A 15,923-nucleotide genomic window follows, 5' to 3' on the forward strand; every position below is an offset into this window, starting at 1 on the left:
GTGGTAGAGATCCTCTTGCAACAATATAACATTTTAGAATAACTAATATATAGTAAAACCTATTTAAAGTATTACTCTGTAATGGAATAACCTCTTTGAAGTCATATAAATTTTGGTTTCAACTTGGGACTAGTAGTGTATTTTTTAGAATAAATTCTATATCGTAATAAGTTATAATTTTCCCGATCTCATTTTAAGGAAACACATATCCACATAGTTATAATTCTCAATGAGTACAAAAATATGCAAGAAATAAAATACTTGGTTAAGAACACCAATAGCAAATGAATACAAGAAGACATCAAAAACAGTAGGCCCAAAAATAAAAACAGCGGATAAAACCTTAATCCCTATCAAATAGAAACAGCCCAACACCACATGTCTCTGACCAACAACCACCGGAATAGCCGCCGTGAAGGAACCAAATTCAAAATGGATCCGCAAATGCCAAGGCACAGCCAAATCAACCCATAAATGGCAAGCGTACCCTAAGAAAAGCAAATCTTAAAAATAATAGTTTGGTACATAGTGTTTTGTGTGTATATAACAAACTAATAAATATTTGTAAGTCCCATATATGTTTCCAAAACGACCTTCCACTAATCAGAATGGCTATATTGACCAAAAACATGGCTACAACTATTTTGTTTAACGAGATGCTATTAGTTAAACTGTGTGAAACCACAATGACCCATAAATAATGAAATCAAATAATATAATTCCAAAGACCAATAATAGTTTGGTACATAGTGTTTTGCTCCGAATCTGTACAACAATATGTCGTGACCAATTGATATGACTGATGTAGAAATTAATCTTTGGCATCAAAGAAATCATGATTAGATGGATCCATCAGTTTTGTGAGCAACCAGAAATCATATGTGTATATATCGTACATATAACTCTTTCACTCAATTGAATTTACAGTTGACTTGAAGAATTGAAGAAGCTATCATTCTGTAATTGATCATAGTTAAGGCTGAGTAATTTGAGTTTAGCTAGAAGAAGAGCAGCACCTTAAAATGCATAGATATTTGCTCGAATCGATTTCCAATAGGAAAAAGTGGGAGTAATAATTAAGCAGGGATATATATCATATGAAATGTATCATCATAAAGCTTTGACATGGTTGGAATATTTTTTGTGGTGCGGCTTTTCATAGGGGAAGGCATCACTCTAAAAAGAAATAATTATTAAGCCCAACTATATTGAATAAGTAGCTTGAGTTTGTTGACAATTTAGTATTCTTTTGCAAATGGTAAAAGGAGTATGCTATCTGTATCTGACAAGTGACATAGCCATTGGCATGGAGTGTTGGTCAATGAAGAGCAGGTTATTTGTTAGGTCTTGGCAGTAATCCTACACAAAATAGACATAAAGTATATATAGGATGTTGACATGTATTTTCTTTAGAATAAAAAAGCTCAGATTTGGCTGATCTGGGGGTAAAGTATTCAGCACCAGATCTTGCATTAATCTGATTAGTGTTATATAATCAAAGAATTTTACTATTGGAGTAAAGAAACAAGTAATCATGCATGCATGACATGTAGGTTTAAAGAATATGAGCAATTAAATGCTACAAATTAATATGGGAGGTCTTTTGCCCTAAATTTCTTCTGGGATTATTGAACACTTTGAACATGCCAAACAAATTAGCTGCGCAAGTGTTCAGACCTTCGTACTCTTGGTTTAAACTATACAAATAGCTAATCTAGACTTGGGAAAGATCTCCCCTGCAAGTTGAAACTTGGTCACATGATAGAGCGTTGCAAGCAAAACGAAATATATATTTTCAGTGACAAAAACAAAAAAAAATATTCCCCTCGATGGACTTGTTCATGGCACATTATAAATTAGATAGAATTTATCGTGTTTTATTTTCTTAATGTGATCAGCTTCACAATATTGTAATAAAAATATATGGAAGATACGAAGAACATATATGATGTGCTGTAAATTAGCTAGCGTGTTTGACTGTGGATCATATAAGTGTTAAGCTCACCGTTTTTAAGTTCAAGTTAGGCAAATGAATTTGTCTAGTACATATCCTTTTTTTATCAAACTAAATACAAGATCACTAATCCTAGCTAGGAAGGCAAATTCATCCAATGTACTATTAATGTTCAAAACAAAAACAATTTTATTAAATCACCTTTAGTTTCTAGGGTTTTCAGTTAATTTGTGCGTGGGTGTGTGTCACCCTTCAAATTCATGCGGTAGCAAAAACTAGGGTTTTGTCAAACTTTATAAGTGAAAGGAGGGTTCTTCCTATAAATTAAGTCAGAAGCATTCTTGACTGCATCCAACCACTAAAGGCGTTTAGATTGTAAAGGAATCTATTCAACCTTAAGCTTTTTCACTAAATAATTTCATTAAAAAAAACTTATTTCCCTGTATTGTTCAAGCTAACAGCTGCTCCACCAATGGATTAGATATTATTTGGAACAGAGGAAATGAAAAGGGAAAGACGTGGACATTTTCATGTTAACAAGTATTGACCTATGAAATTGGCACTAGTCAGAATCGTCTATGATAATGTATAATAATAGACACTATAGTACCCAGTGGCGAAGCCATATGGAAGCAAGAAGGTGCAGTTGCATCTTCGGTCATTGGAAATTGACCCTAAGAGCGAGAATATGCCCCTCCGATTCCTCTGGACTTGCATGGAACTATTCCGTTTTCTACTTTTTCTACCCCCACAACACCATGGTCTTCTTTTCTCCCTTCTCATAGATTCTTGTGACTTAGGGTTTATAGTTTAGGGTTTAGGGTTTAGGGTTTTTAGGGTTTAGGTGGTTGTGACCCCCATTTGTTGAGATCTCTCCTAGTCTTCAAGAACACCATCAACCACAGTGAGCTTATCAAAACCTACCATCTCCAATTTCCAATTTTTCTCTTTTCTCTCCAAATATTAACACACCCCAACCTCGATATCCCCATATACCAAGGTAAGCACGTGCTGGCCGACACCCGAGGATGACGAAGCCATTTTAAACATGCATACAAATAAAATATATGCAATTAGAACGATTATACCAAAGCAGGAACGTGCTCAGAGCATACAACTAACTAAGAATAATATGAAATAATATACTAAGAAAAGATATGAACATGGAAATGATACCTATAATGAGAAGACTCGAGGATAACTAAGCCAAAGCGCCCTGACGCCGAGATCATGTGCCTCGATCCTAACTCCTGAGGGGGCGCAAAACTATAAAAGATGAGTGGACTATAATTTATAATAATAATAATAATAATAGTACGAAAACCAATTTATTTTAGAGCATACTAACCCCCTGTTTTGAAAACATATATATAATACTACATATAGGTTTTATGAAAAACCCTAGCATGCCGTGAAAAAATGTGTGAAACATCGTAAATTGTATCCGTGTTGTACTCAACTGGGTGTATCATAGTCGCCCGAAGGCAGTACCTGTCCATCACCCGAAGGTGAAGCTGAATAACCTGTCCATCACCCAAAGGTGAAGCTGTATAAAATAACATACATCCACACCGACACTAGCCGTGGCTAGTGAAGCTGTTTGACATTGCTTTCGACATTGAAGTTGGGGTATATAATATATCATATCTCACTCCTCTATCATCCGTGTCCTATGGCCATAGACATCTATACATGTGATGTACGGATGTGCCGTATGATAACCCACTAGGTAAGTACCCAAAAACATATCTCAAAACTCGTATCAAATCTAGAGATCACTAGCTCAAAGTCCCATCTCATAAATCCAAGATATATCACAATCATAAAACCATAAAATAAATCATACTTGAAAGCCATATAAAATCATATACTCAAATCCCATAATTCATAACCTTTAGTAAAAATGTAATCTCGATAAATAATGAATATTTCGTAAATCATAATTATTCTGTAAAAGCAATTTAAATAATCATAAGTATGAAAATTCGTAAAACATATTATAAATCATGCTCCAATCATAAAATATGCAATGCATGCTAGGCTAATATTTTATAAAAATATATAAGTTAAGAAGGGGTCCACTCATTGATTTTATTGCCTGAGAACTGCTCGAACTAGCAAGGATGATGTCGCTTCCCGCCAACGCGCCTAAACACAATTAGGGACCATTTAGTAAAACTATACTAAAACGTTAGAATTTAGAAAAATGGACAGCAGATTTGGATTTGGCACATCAGAAAACTTAAGGAGGGACCTTGGGTTTTTCCTGCACATGGCGATCGACCGCCCTGACTCACAGGAAAATAGAACAACTCCAAAAATTCTCAAATTTTACAGGAATGAAGATCTCGATGAGTGGAGCAAATTTCATACATGCGACTAAGGCCAATTTGGCTGGGAAAAGCTCAAATTCGTCTCGAACCCACCAGAAACCCTAAAAATGGTGAGATTCGATTTGCCGTCAGTGGTGCTCCGCCGCCCCTAAGGTTGTTTGGACCTTATTTCTGGGCTCAAAGGGAGTCGAATGGTGGAGGAGATTAATATGATTGCCTTCAGAAAAAGGCGGATTGTCGTCGAGGGGCACACAGTTGCCGTCGTAACTCGCCAGAACACGGGCCAAATTCCATCGTTTCGTGGGTGGACAGCGAAGAAAATGAGTCATGATGATGGATGCAGGTGATGGGGTGTCCTAATTCGCTGGAGAAATGGTGCAAAACCATCAGAAAATCACACGGGGAAGCCAGGTCCTAACAGGGTCACGAAGGGGTGTCGGGGCATAAAAAGGGGGTCCGGTTTGCTGGGTCTCTCCCCCTCCTTTCCCCTCATTTCTCTCCTCTCTGATTGGTCACTCTCTTCACCTCATCCTTCTGATTGGTTCACACCCTCCTTATCTCTCATTTCCTTTCCATCATAGCTATACACATGGCTTCCCAGATTTTGCTCCAATAATTTGGAGCCTAAAATGATCAATTGACCATTTTGTCATCGACTTCGTTCGTTAATAAATCATTCGTTATAACTAAAAATTGCATTCCGTTTATGCCCACGCGTTCGTAGTGACAAATACTATGAGAATACGCCAAAAAAAAGGATCTTACATGACACAACAAAGCGGTCAACAAAAGTCAACGTATTTGCCTAGAAGGGCATTTTCATAAATTCATGTTTTGAAATTATAAAAAATATAATTTTTGGGGACTGGGTCGTTACAATCTTCCCCCTTTAAGAAAATTTTATCCCTGAAATTTAAAATAACTTGTTATAAGTAAGATACTCGAAAATAGAGAGAAAATATGTTATAAATATATATACAAAGAAGAAATCAAGTTAGAGCGCTGCATAAAAGAGAATGTCATTCCATCGCGATTGGATTGCAATTATTCCTCTTACATGCCTCCAAGCTTATACCTTCTTCCTTCCTCGATAATATAGTAGTATAATACCCGTATAAACCGTAAGGTTGAAAACACCAATTATTACGTAATAACATAAGGTCAAAAATATACATATAATAAAATATCAAAAATAGATATATATAAAAACGTACGATTCAAATACTTGTGTTCAGTTTAAAACCAAGGGTGGAAATAATGTACCCAAAATTTGTAATGGCAAAAATACCCATATAAATAAAATAATGTAGTAGAAAACTATTTGCATGAAAAATCAAAACCCAAAATGAAAATGGACCTTGCCAAGCATTCGTCGTGTCATGAGCTTCGAGAATGAGCATGTATGTCATGAGTCAAGTCTGAACCATAGCTGACTAGTAAGTGTTGCCGTAGACGAGCCGTCTTATCCACTTGCTTATCAAACCCAACAAATAAGCCATGGATATTACTAGGGGTGGTATTGGTACGATTACCGTACCAAAACCCATGTACCAATTACCATACCAAACTTTTGGTATGACAAAATCTATTACCATTACCGTACCAAATTTTTGGTATATTGAATTTCAACATGCCAAATAGTTCGGTTGGTATGGTATGGTAATGCTAATTACCACTTTGTTTTGGGCCATTCTTTTGGGCCAAAATTTGATTTTTTTTTTTCCAACCCAATTCAAGGCCCAAACGTTTGGCCACTCTCTTTGGGTTTCTAAAACTTTTTTGTTTAATTCTGAGAATTTTATAGAGATTCATTTAAGAAACAAGAAGTAAATAGATGGAAGAATTGCTGAAAGAACTCAATATCCCTAAAAAAAATAGTACAAAGATTCCTAAATTCCATCTCTACATTCTTTAAAATTGTACAAAAATTAACTTGATAAACGAAGCCAGGGAGAGAGACATCTCAATTTGATGAAGGAGAAGATGAGATGGACTCCGGAGAGAGAGTCGCCGGAACTGGAGCAACATAGATGAAGTCGGTGGCTAGATGAGTGAAAAGATGAAGAGTCGCAGCGAAGGAAGGCTTAGGTTTTTTCTATTGGGAAAGTAGATGTTAGAGGGTGAGATGATTGGATAAATGATTAGGAAAAAAATATAAAGTGCATGTATAATGATAATAATACCTAATTATATATAAATGAATAAATAAATGATATAATATTAATAGTAGTGGTACGATACGATACACCACTGATAATGGTTTTGAATACCATCACTGTACCAAAAATGTATGGTATGGTTTGTACCGTACCATCACCAATGGTACAAATTTTTTGGCACAACTTTGGTATGGTACGGTTGGTCTGGTAATTTGGCAAAAAGTTCCACCCTTAGATATTACAGTCTACAGCCTGTAACGTCGATAACCCTTTGTTGTCTCGGTAAGCGAGTGAGAATTCCCGAGGATGCCAAAATACCATTTTGCACCTTACATGAAAATATGCCTAGCTCGTCCAATTCACGCCTCGAACACATTACCGTACTCTCCCCGAGCTCACCCGTCCAACTGCTAGAAGTGCTTCGATGTCCACGTTCCCACAACAATAAGATCCTAGAGTGAAGTAGCAGAAAGATGTGTAGAGACGAACACATATCGTAAAGCATTTCTTTCATGACCATCCACTAGGGTCGCGCTCCAAATCGAGGGGTACAAAATCTAAAAGTTTGAATTAGAGAAACCATATCTCTGACGACATCTATCGAATGACAATTGTAGTCTCGAGCCACACATGGAAGTTTACACCATAATCGTCAACCTCATAACCTACATTTCTACATTCACCAAATCCATGCTGGACGACTGCTCAATCCTCAAGACCACTTGAAACTTTTCTTGGTAAATCTGGTAAACTCGCGAGAAGATTATGCTCCCATTGTGCTAGCATCGATATGAAACTGGGCGCACAAATCCGCCGAATCGATCGATCATGACTTCCTCGCTGATTGAGCGAGAAATCATGTCAAGAAGCTAAAAGAACACTCAAGAAATTAAGAGTCAAAACAAGTTCATCAAATCTATAGTACAAGATCTTTGGATTGAATATACTATTTTGAAGCTTGTATGCGTGTAAGCATATAACTTAATCATGTGATAGAAATTTGAAATGATCGAACGCTAACTCTTCTTGAACAATACTCTAATGGAAACTTACAAATGGAGACATAGATTTTTCCTCGATCCCAAAATTCACAATGATTTGTTACAACGGTAGCTCTAAGAATATTAAATCCCCAATAGTGAAGATTCGCCCAACAGGGTACTGATTGTGTAATTAAAGGACTGACTAACTCAACTAAAAACTTCAACGTCTAAGTGGTTCTCCTGTATAGTCTGTCCACTTCAAAAATGATACGAAGAACAGTAGTAACCCAAAATTAACTAAGATTTCTTTTACTACCAGGAGGTGAAATTGAAATAAGGGACAGAGCTAAAACGAACCAAGATTTCAAAGAATCTGGAAGATTCAAAAATGAGGAATTCAACTAAATGGTTCAAGGTATAGTCCTCCTGGACGGATGGATAGTACACTAAGTGAAATGGTCGACAACCATCGAATCATCACCAGAGTCTCCACGGAGGGGTGTCATTAGATTTTCAAGTAAGAGTGGTAGTCAATGACTCAAGGTAGTAGATAGGGCAGTTCACTTCATGATGTTCGAAAGGCATAAGCTTTACACAATAACGTTGCATCAGCGCACAGCAAATTATGTAGTAACCATCATTGATTGATGTCCTCAAAGGGTGTAAGAACAGTGGTAGGGGAGATAACATCTTGAACCAAAACTGACTTGTTTTACTAACCAAAGGAAATGGAAGCAGAACTATGGTCAAAGAATTGCTAGCAACCGTCGATAGAAATCGACAAAACCAATGGTATTTCAGAATCCACGACACTCGAGAGAATTTTCGATTTCCAACTATCACAACCTTGGATTTGGTAAGAATATATTATGCAATGCTCACGTTTCCCAAGAAAGGTATGAAATCTAAGCAAGGTCGACATTTGAGGAATTGGATATCAAGCTAGTTGTTGATGTTTACTAAACTGACCTCATGGTTGGGATAGACAAGAATATTATCGGTACAACATTCACTGAGAAATTTTTCCTAGGGTCCATACGATTTCATTCAGGGGAAACAGTAAGCCCAAGGAAAATGGTTCAGTTTACCCCACTGATACCTACTAACTCTGCCTTCAACTGGTGTTTCCATAATTTCATCCAACACGAACTTCGAATGTCAAGAGCGATCTCCCAACAAGTATGCCTCTGCCTGCCATTCCGAAGAAATGCATGACGCGGAGTATCGGTCCGATGTTGAAAGTCGTCAATCGATCAATTACGTCTAACTTGAGGCACAATCCTGACATGAATTTCTAATGCTTCAAACAGGATGTGACTATTCTAGCAGAACGAGGATCGCACAACAGTGCTGAAATACATAAACAAACAAAAGCCATGACATCCAAATGATATCAAGGCCGACATACTACCAGAGTAAGAGAAGATCCTAAGTATGCTCTGAACAAACCATGCTCTAATACCAAACTGACACGCCACAACCCCGATATCCCCACATACTAGGGTAGGCACGTGCTGGCGAACACCCGAGGGTGACGAAGCCAATTTAAACATGCATACAAATAAAATATATGCAATTAGAACAATTATACCAAAGCAGGAACGTGCTCAGAGCATACAACTAACTAAGAATAATATGAAAGAATTACTAAGAAAAGAAACGAACATGGAATATGTTTGCTCTTTTACTTGTTGGGTTTTGTTTGTTTTTCATTTTTTTTGGAAAGAAAGGTTAAAAAAAAAAAAGTTTTTTGTTTGTTTGTTTGATGGAGTTGATGAGGAGCTTGCATAGGTATGATTGGATGAGGAAGAGAAATGAGGTGGAGATGGAGTTTGTGTTCACAGAAAATAGGTTGTATGTGGAGCTACCAATTGAGCTACTTCTAAGATTGATGAAATTTCTAGCTTCCCAAGTGGAGCAAGGGTATGTCAATGGCTGATGGGTCTTTATTTTAGCATTTCATGAAAATTCACATCCTAATTTTACATGCATTCCATCTATTCTTTCAGTTTCAGGTACAATTTTCAGTCTAATGAATTTAGTCTTATGTTGTCTCTCTGTTTTTTTTTTTTTCTTCAGTTTCTCATGGTCATATTATTTTGGTTGGGGTTGTCATTATTTGTGTTTGTGTTTGTGTTTGAGATGTTCTAATTCCAGTATTACCCGATTACGGATTTGTAAACATGTCGTTAGAATGATTATCTTGATGTTAAGAATTTGGCTGTCAACATTTTTCCATAACATTTTAATTTTTTAAATTTGGCCCCTTCTTCAGACAATTCTTGGCTTTGGCATTGATAGTACCTAATTCTACTCAGGACCTCCACTGAATAACACTGACAAACAACAACAACAATATAAACATTTATATAACATACATGAACTTGACTAGTCACAAGATCCTAGTTAAGCAAGAACATCCAATAGATACTAGCTGTTAGATATAACTCAACTAGATATATAATGACATCATTTATGTGAATATTCACAACAACAGTTAAGATTTAGAGAGATATAAAGCACACAAACAGATTTGTGCTTGGAAATTTCTTAATTGTACATGTGAAACTAGGGGAACTCCAAGGAGCTCCATTCATTAGTAGAAAATCAAGTTCATACATAGAATCATGTACACACATACACACAAACTCAAATCCTAAGCTAGAGTAAAGTAGCAACTCATACGTACCTCTGTGCAACATAAGTTTCTTCAAGAGAATCTAAGGTTGGTCTTCACAATATGGCAGATTTTGCTCGAGCTCTTCAATTTTGAAACTAGAGATATGACTGAGACTAAAATGATATGTAGAATGTGATCCAGCAACAAGAGACACCTCTCCTCAATCGAACATCAACAAATTGAGAAGATTTGCAATGAATCCTTACCTAAGGATCTAAATATAAAAGCTACAAGCTCATATTCAACTATGAATGCAAAGGCTGAGATATTCTCTAGCCATTTATGAGATGAATGTAAACACAGCTTCTTAAGAAGGAAGTTTTATGCAACTAAGGTTTTCAAGAAGCTGCAGGGCAAAAAAATAATGGGAGCTAAGGGCTAACCCCATATATATACTCACCAAAAACCTAAATCATCAGTAGATAAAAATCTACATAAATTTATAGAAATTTATGTGAAATGGTTACAAATAGCCAGCTCAAAGGTTTGATTCTTGCCTCTCCCACTTGTTTGTTGTAGATTTTAGAGACGAGGGAGGAGGCATTCGCCACAGTAGGGGGCCCACCAAGCGACGCTTTTTCTTTTTTCACTAAGCTCTTCTCTTTCACTCTCTTTCTTCATTCAGGAAAGGTGAAGATTGAATCGGGAACAGAAAACGAAGCAGAAACAGACTTGTCCTTTGGTCGAGCTTGCTTCACTTCCTGAGCCCTCACCACTTCCTGCGACAGCTAACAAGGGGCATTTTGGACAACTCGTTCATTCGCCCCTCTCTTTAAATGGGCTTATGCACTCCACTCGTTACCACTAAACGACGAAGCTAGAAGCAGAAAGACAAAGTGAACACACATCTACTGTTAATATGACATGAATAAAAGAGAATATGATGACTAAACTGAATATGAAGTAGTGTCACATGACTATTTAACGATGTACGGGCCCAAACTTGACTAGACAAACAACACTAGTCAAGAATTGTAAAGATGCAATTTTGATATGCACATGCATGAAACAAACCTGCTTAGTGAAAGCGGCGGACTATTTAGTGTCGAGTAAGTGTAGGGAAGCTTGTGATCAGATTTGGGTCGATAGACCTCCATCTTCCCTTGTTCATGTTCTATGTAATGACGGCCTTCCCTGCCCCCCTTAGCTTTCCTTTTGGGTTATGCGATGTGGGACACTTTAGCATTAGATGTGGCGTTGTGGTATTGTTGTGAACCACTCGTATTACTTTCTTTGTTGTTATTGGTGTCTTGCCTCTGGGTAGGCTTCCTTGTATTTGCTTGGCATCTTTGCCATTTAATGTTACCAGGTTTCCAAAAAAAAAAAAAAAAAAGCCTGCTTAGTGAAAGAGCTGGAGCATTTGTCATCTTTGTATCTTCATCAACATCCTATTACTATCCTAATTCTACTATAAGATTGGTGTGATAATAGAATAAATAAGAATTACATTTTTGTTCAAAGAAAGCCAAACCTAAACGAAGTCCTAGACTTAACAACTTGATGTGAATCATCAAGGATAATTAATTGGACAAGTTATCTAGTCTATCTTTATATATGTATGCTCAAAAGGACAAAATTTACTAAAATCCACTACTTTTGCAGTATTAAAACAAGGAGAGTTGTTTTAATTTGTTCCACAACTTGACATTTTATAATACTCAATTGGAGATAGAACATTTTGACTTAGGGTTACTAATACATATTATTAAATGTAATATGATAATTATTTAGTGACAACATTCTAGATTAGTTTTCCCTCCCTATATAGAAAGAGGGGAAACTTGGCTTTATTATCTTTTGAGTCTGCTTGTCCCATAAGTACTCTCGATATGAATTTCCTTCTCCAGTCATATAAAATGCAAGCAATTCCTTATTAGGGCTTGATATTTTCTTAAGATTATGCTTGGGTGAAGAATTTCTAAGTCCAAAAGTATTAAGGTCAAGTTATTAAGGAATTGATCACAAAATGCCAGATATGAGATTACAAAAGCCCACAACCACTACAGAGGCGTGTGAAAGGGATTTGCAAAACTCTCATACATATCTTTGTGATCGTATAGCTAGAGTGCTTTTCTTAATCCATCATATCAACGTTTTGTGGTCAATTCCTTACTAGCTTGGTCTCAATCCCTTAAAACTTGACAATCTCCCACCCAAAAATAACATAAGGGAACTAGAGATAATTTAGGGTAATTAAGCATTTTTCAAATTCTATATCAACATAAAATGTATACAAAGAGGACTATGTGTATAACAACAACTTGGAAAAACTAAGGCACGTATTGGATACAACTTATACCGGATCTACCTATATCTTAACGAGTGTTGGGCGCAATTCTTAGTACAATATACCTAGCCATATGAGTAATTTACATGTATGGGCATTTTTTTTTATATATAAAACATTATTTATTAGATAAACTTTAATTGTACATCAAACACGTGTATAAGAGATTAAAGATATATACTACAGTAAAAGTACAATCTCAAAAAGCAAAAACTATACCAAATTCAAGCATAATCCAAAGTCAAGCTCATATAACTCACAATAACCAAAATCCTAAATTAAGCCATAATCCTAAACCTTGACAGGCACCACAAAATCGAACCAGTGCTGTCATAGAAATTATCTCATCTAACCATGAAGAACCTATTTAACAATTGTAGATCTGTGGACTCGAACTTGGTCTCTAAAGATCCAATTGCGCATAAAAGCGAACACAATCTTGATTTAACTTAGAAAGCCGTATAAGCATATGCTAACGAAGCTCTTCAAACTGATGATGAATCAACAAGTAGAAAATAAGAAATCTTGTTTGACAAAAAAAAAAGAAAAAAAGAAATCTTGGAAAAAATAGTACTTGGGAGTGCAAATGGCATGAGGAAAAAGTGAAAAAGCGATGATGGGGAACTCAAAACTAAGTCTGAGTAACAAAAGAGAATATTATACCACGAAGAAAGACATTGAACAAAAAAGAAGGGATACAAGGGGGAGGAGGGGAGGGCGTGCTTCGCGTACCTCATTCCCCTCCTGCTAGTGGTAAAGGTTTTTTTCTAAGCCAAATGGTAGCATTTTATTGAAGATTAAAAAAAAAAAAAAAAAAAAAAAAAAAAAACTCTTTGGAAAAATCATATCGTTGGCCTTGAGTTGGGGCTTGCTATCTTTGTGACCATCCTATTTATATTAAGACCCCTTCGAAAGACAATTTATTAGGTATTTCTTTTTAGGCATTATCTCCATTTCTGACCCCCAAAAAAACAGTAAAAAAGGGCTCTTTATTCAAAATAGTTCATGAGATTGGTATAACTCTATACTTTGGTACAATGAAAATCGATAGAAATGGTTCATAAGTTTATTCACCGTAAGTCATTTTGGTCATTACCTAAAAATAATGTCAAATCCTCATTCAATTGAGGGGTTGATTTGACAAATATTCCCTTAAAACGTGATCACGTGGTCGTTCACGTGACAATTTAAAGAGGATATTGATAGATTTTTTATGAAATGACCAAAATGGTTTACAGTGTATAAACTCAAAACCACTTCTATCGACTTTTATTGTCATAGACCAAAGTGAGGAGTTATGTTAATATCAGAAAACATTTTAATTAAAAAGAAAAAAAAAATCATGTTCAAACTACAAAGCGAACTTGGCATCAGAGGTGGAAAACCAATTCAAAATATTAATATAAGGGCATACCCAAAAAAATTAAGGTTTATGATATAACAAAGTGATGAGTAAAGCATGCATCCTCTTGAAAAAATTATTGGGTGCTATATGATAGATGTCTCTTATATTTACGGGATCATTTGAATGCTCACTCTTGGGTTTACTTGCTTGTATAGAACTCCTCAAACCGTAGTTTTCGAACAAGATGTCAAGACTACCTAACTAGATATATATATACATATATGCATGCGATGTCTCCTTTTGACTGGTGTAGAAGGTTAATTGTTATCATTTTGTTAATATTCGCAAGTTTGGCCTAGTTTGAAGTTACGACTATTAATAGAGTTACATATGAAAGCCTTTAAGTTATATATGAATATATATATATATATATATATATATATATGTTTCATTATTGTGCTTTATTATTTGAGAGATTTTTCAGTGTATTCAAAACATGAACACATTCACTATATGTCATTATACAAGTAAAGAGACACTTGAAAAAAATATAATGTACCATCCCATATTCATACCATTAAAAACAATCTCTTCTATTCTTCGATATATACTCAATTGAAGACATACATATCATGAATTCTACATGTACAAGGAACGAAGTTTGGATGCTTTAATCATTTTAATACACGACCTCTCTGGAAGATTTCTTCTTTCTTGAATTGATATCTTGCTTGTCATGTCTTGTTATAATATAACAGATGATCAAATGTCATCTAATGAAATTAATTAAGCTGTAGGCTGTCGCTACAAAGTCAAACTTTTAACCCCAAAAATCGGGCATAATTCACAGGCTACATTTGTACTTATACATATCAGCAGCAACCATACATCTATACATCTTATGTAAACAAATTAATGAAGTTATAGCTCCTCGATTGACAATTTGATTCACGTTATGATCATCATCTAATTAAAGCACATTAATGGAACTTCTAGTCTGCCATAAATTAACTCATTTGCATTTTGGAAGTGTCTAGCTCGCCTCTCCTCCTTCAAAGCCATATATATCCTTTGTGTTTGACACAATACTTTTTCTTAGTTACCAGAATTATGCTGTCGAGCAAATGCTAATTAACTAAATATAAACGACCTATCAAGTATGAATATTAATTATGCTAATTAGCTCATAGAATGTAGACATGTAATTATGTTGTTAGACAATCTAACGTGAGAACATCTCCTAATATGGAAAGTGCACTTAAATCGCCCTATGTTCACTACAGAAGTAATCTCATTATGCAGATTGCAGGCCATGCAACTTTGTTTTGTAATTACACGCCTCCTCTTCGCAATAATTTTCAAAATAAAATTATAAATCGTTAAAAGGAGGATAATTTCATGCCCTTAAAATTTTGTGCAAGCATATCCACGATTTAGCATATTATTCAGTTAAAGAAACAAAGAGAAAAGGGGGATACAATGATTTATATGGAAAAATGTGGGCATCTGAAACCTGGTATAGACTGCAATCTTAGGTTCTTAGCCCTTGTGTGCTAGAAAGTAGAAACCTTACAGCATGCGCCACCTGAGTTTTCTTTTAATATATATTCGCCTCAAAAAAACTACAAATTCATAATTTTTCTTTCAGGTATTTCTTTCTTAACAGGTAGAATTAAGTGGTTCAAAAAATAAACGGTTAGATATTACATATAAAGATCTAATCGATCTTTACAATTGTTAAATCTTTTACAATTCGTATTACTGAATGAGACATAACATTTTACCTGAATTCTCTCTCTTTTACCATGAGATGAATTAGGAGGTTGTCAATGTCAATTTTTTGAGGTTGAAGTGTTGAGCGTGGGTTGTGGTCGTTGATAGGAGGCTGTCATGACTGACTCATAACAGTCATTCATCGTTCATAATTGGTTGGTTGTGGAGCAAAACAGATGAGATGATGTTCAAATTATTAGGGTATTTTAGGTCAAATCGTGGGGTATCAACACTCGAGTAGTCTTGGACGAGCTTCTTGAGTGGACCCAAATTTTGATGGCATATCGAAGCGAAAGAATACTCGGTTTGAAAGGAAAATGGATGTGACAACATATGGAAATAAAAGTTTCCACAGTCGATAAAGGCTTCAATTTACTTGGGTTAATTCATGCATGCTTCATAAGAAAAG

The sequence above is a fragment of the Malus sylvestris genome, chromosome 9, assembly GCF_916048215.2.
Source record: "Malus sylvestris chromosome 9, drMalSylv7.2, whole genome shotgun sequence".
NCBI lineage: Eukaryota > Viridiplantae > Streptophyta > Magnoliopsida > Rosales > Rosaceae > Malus > Malus sylvestris.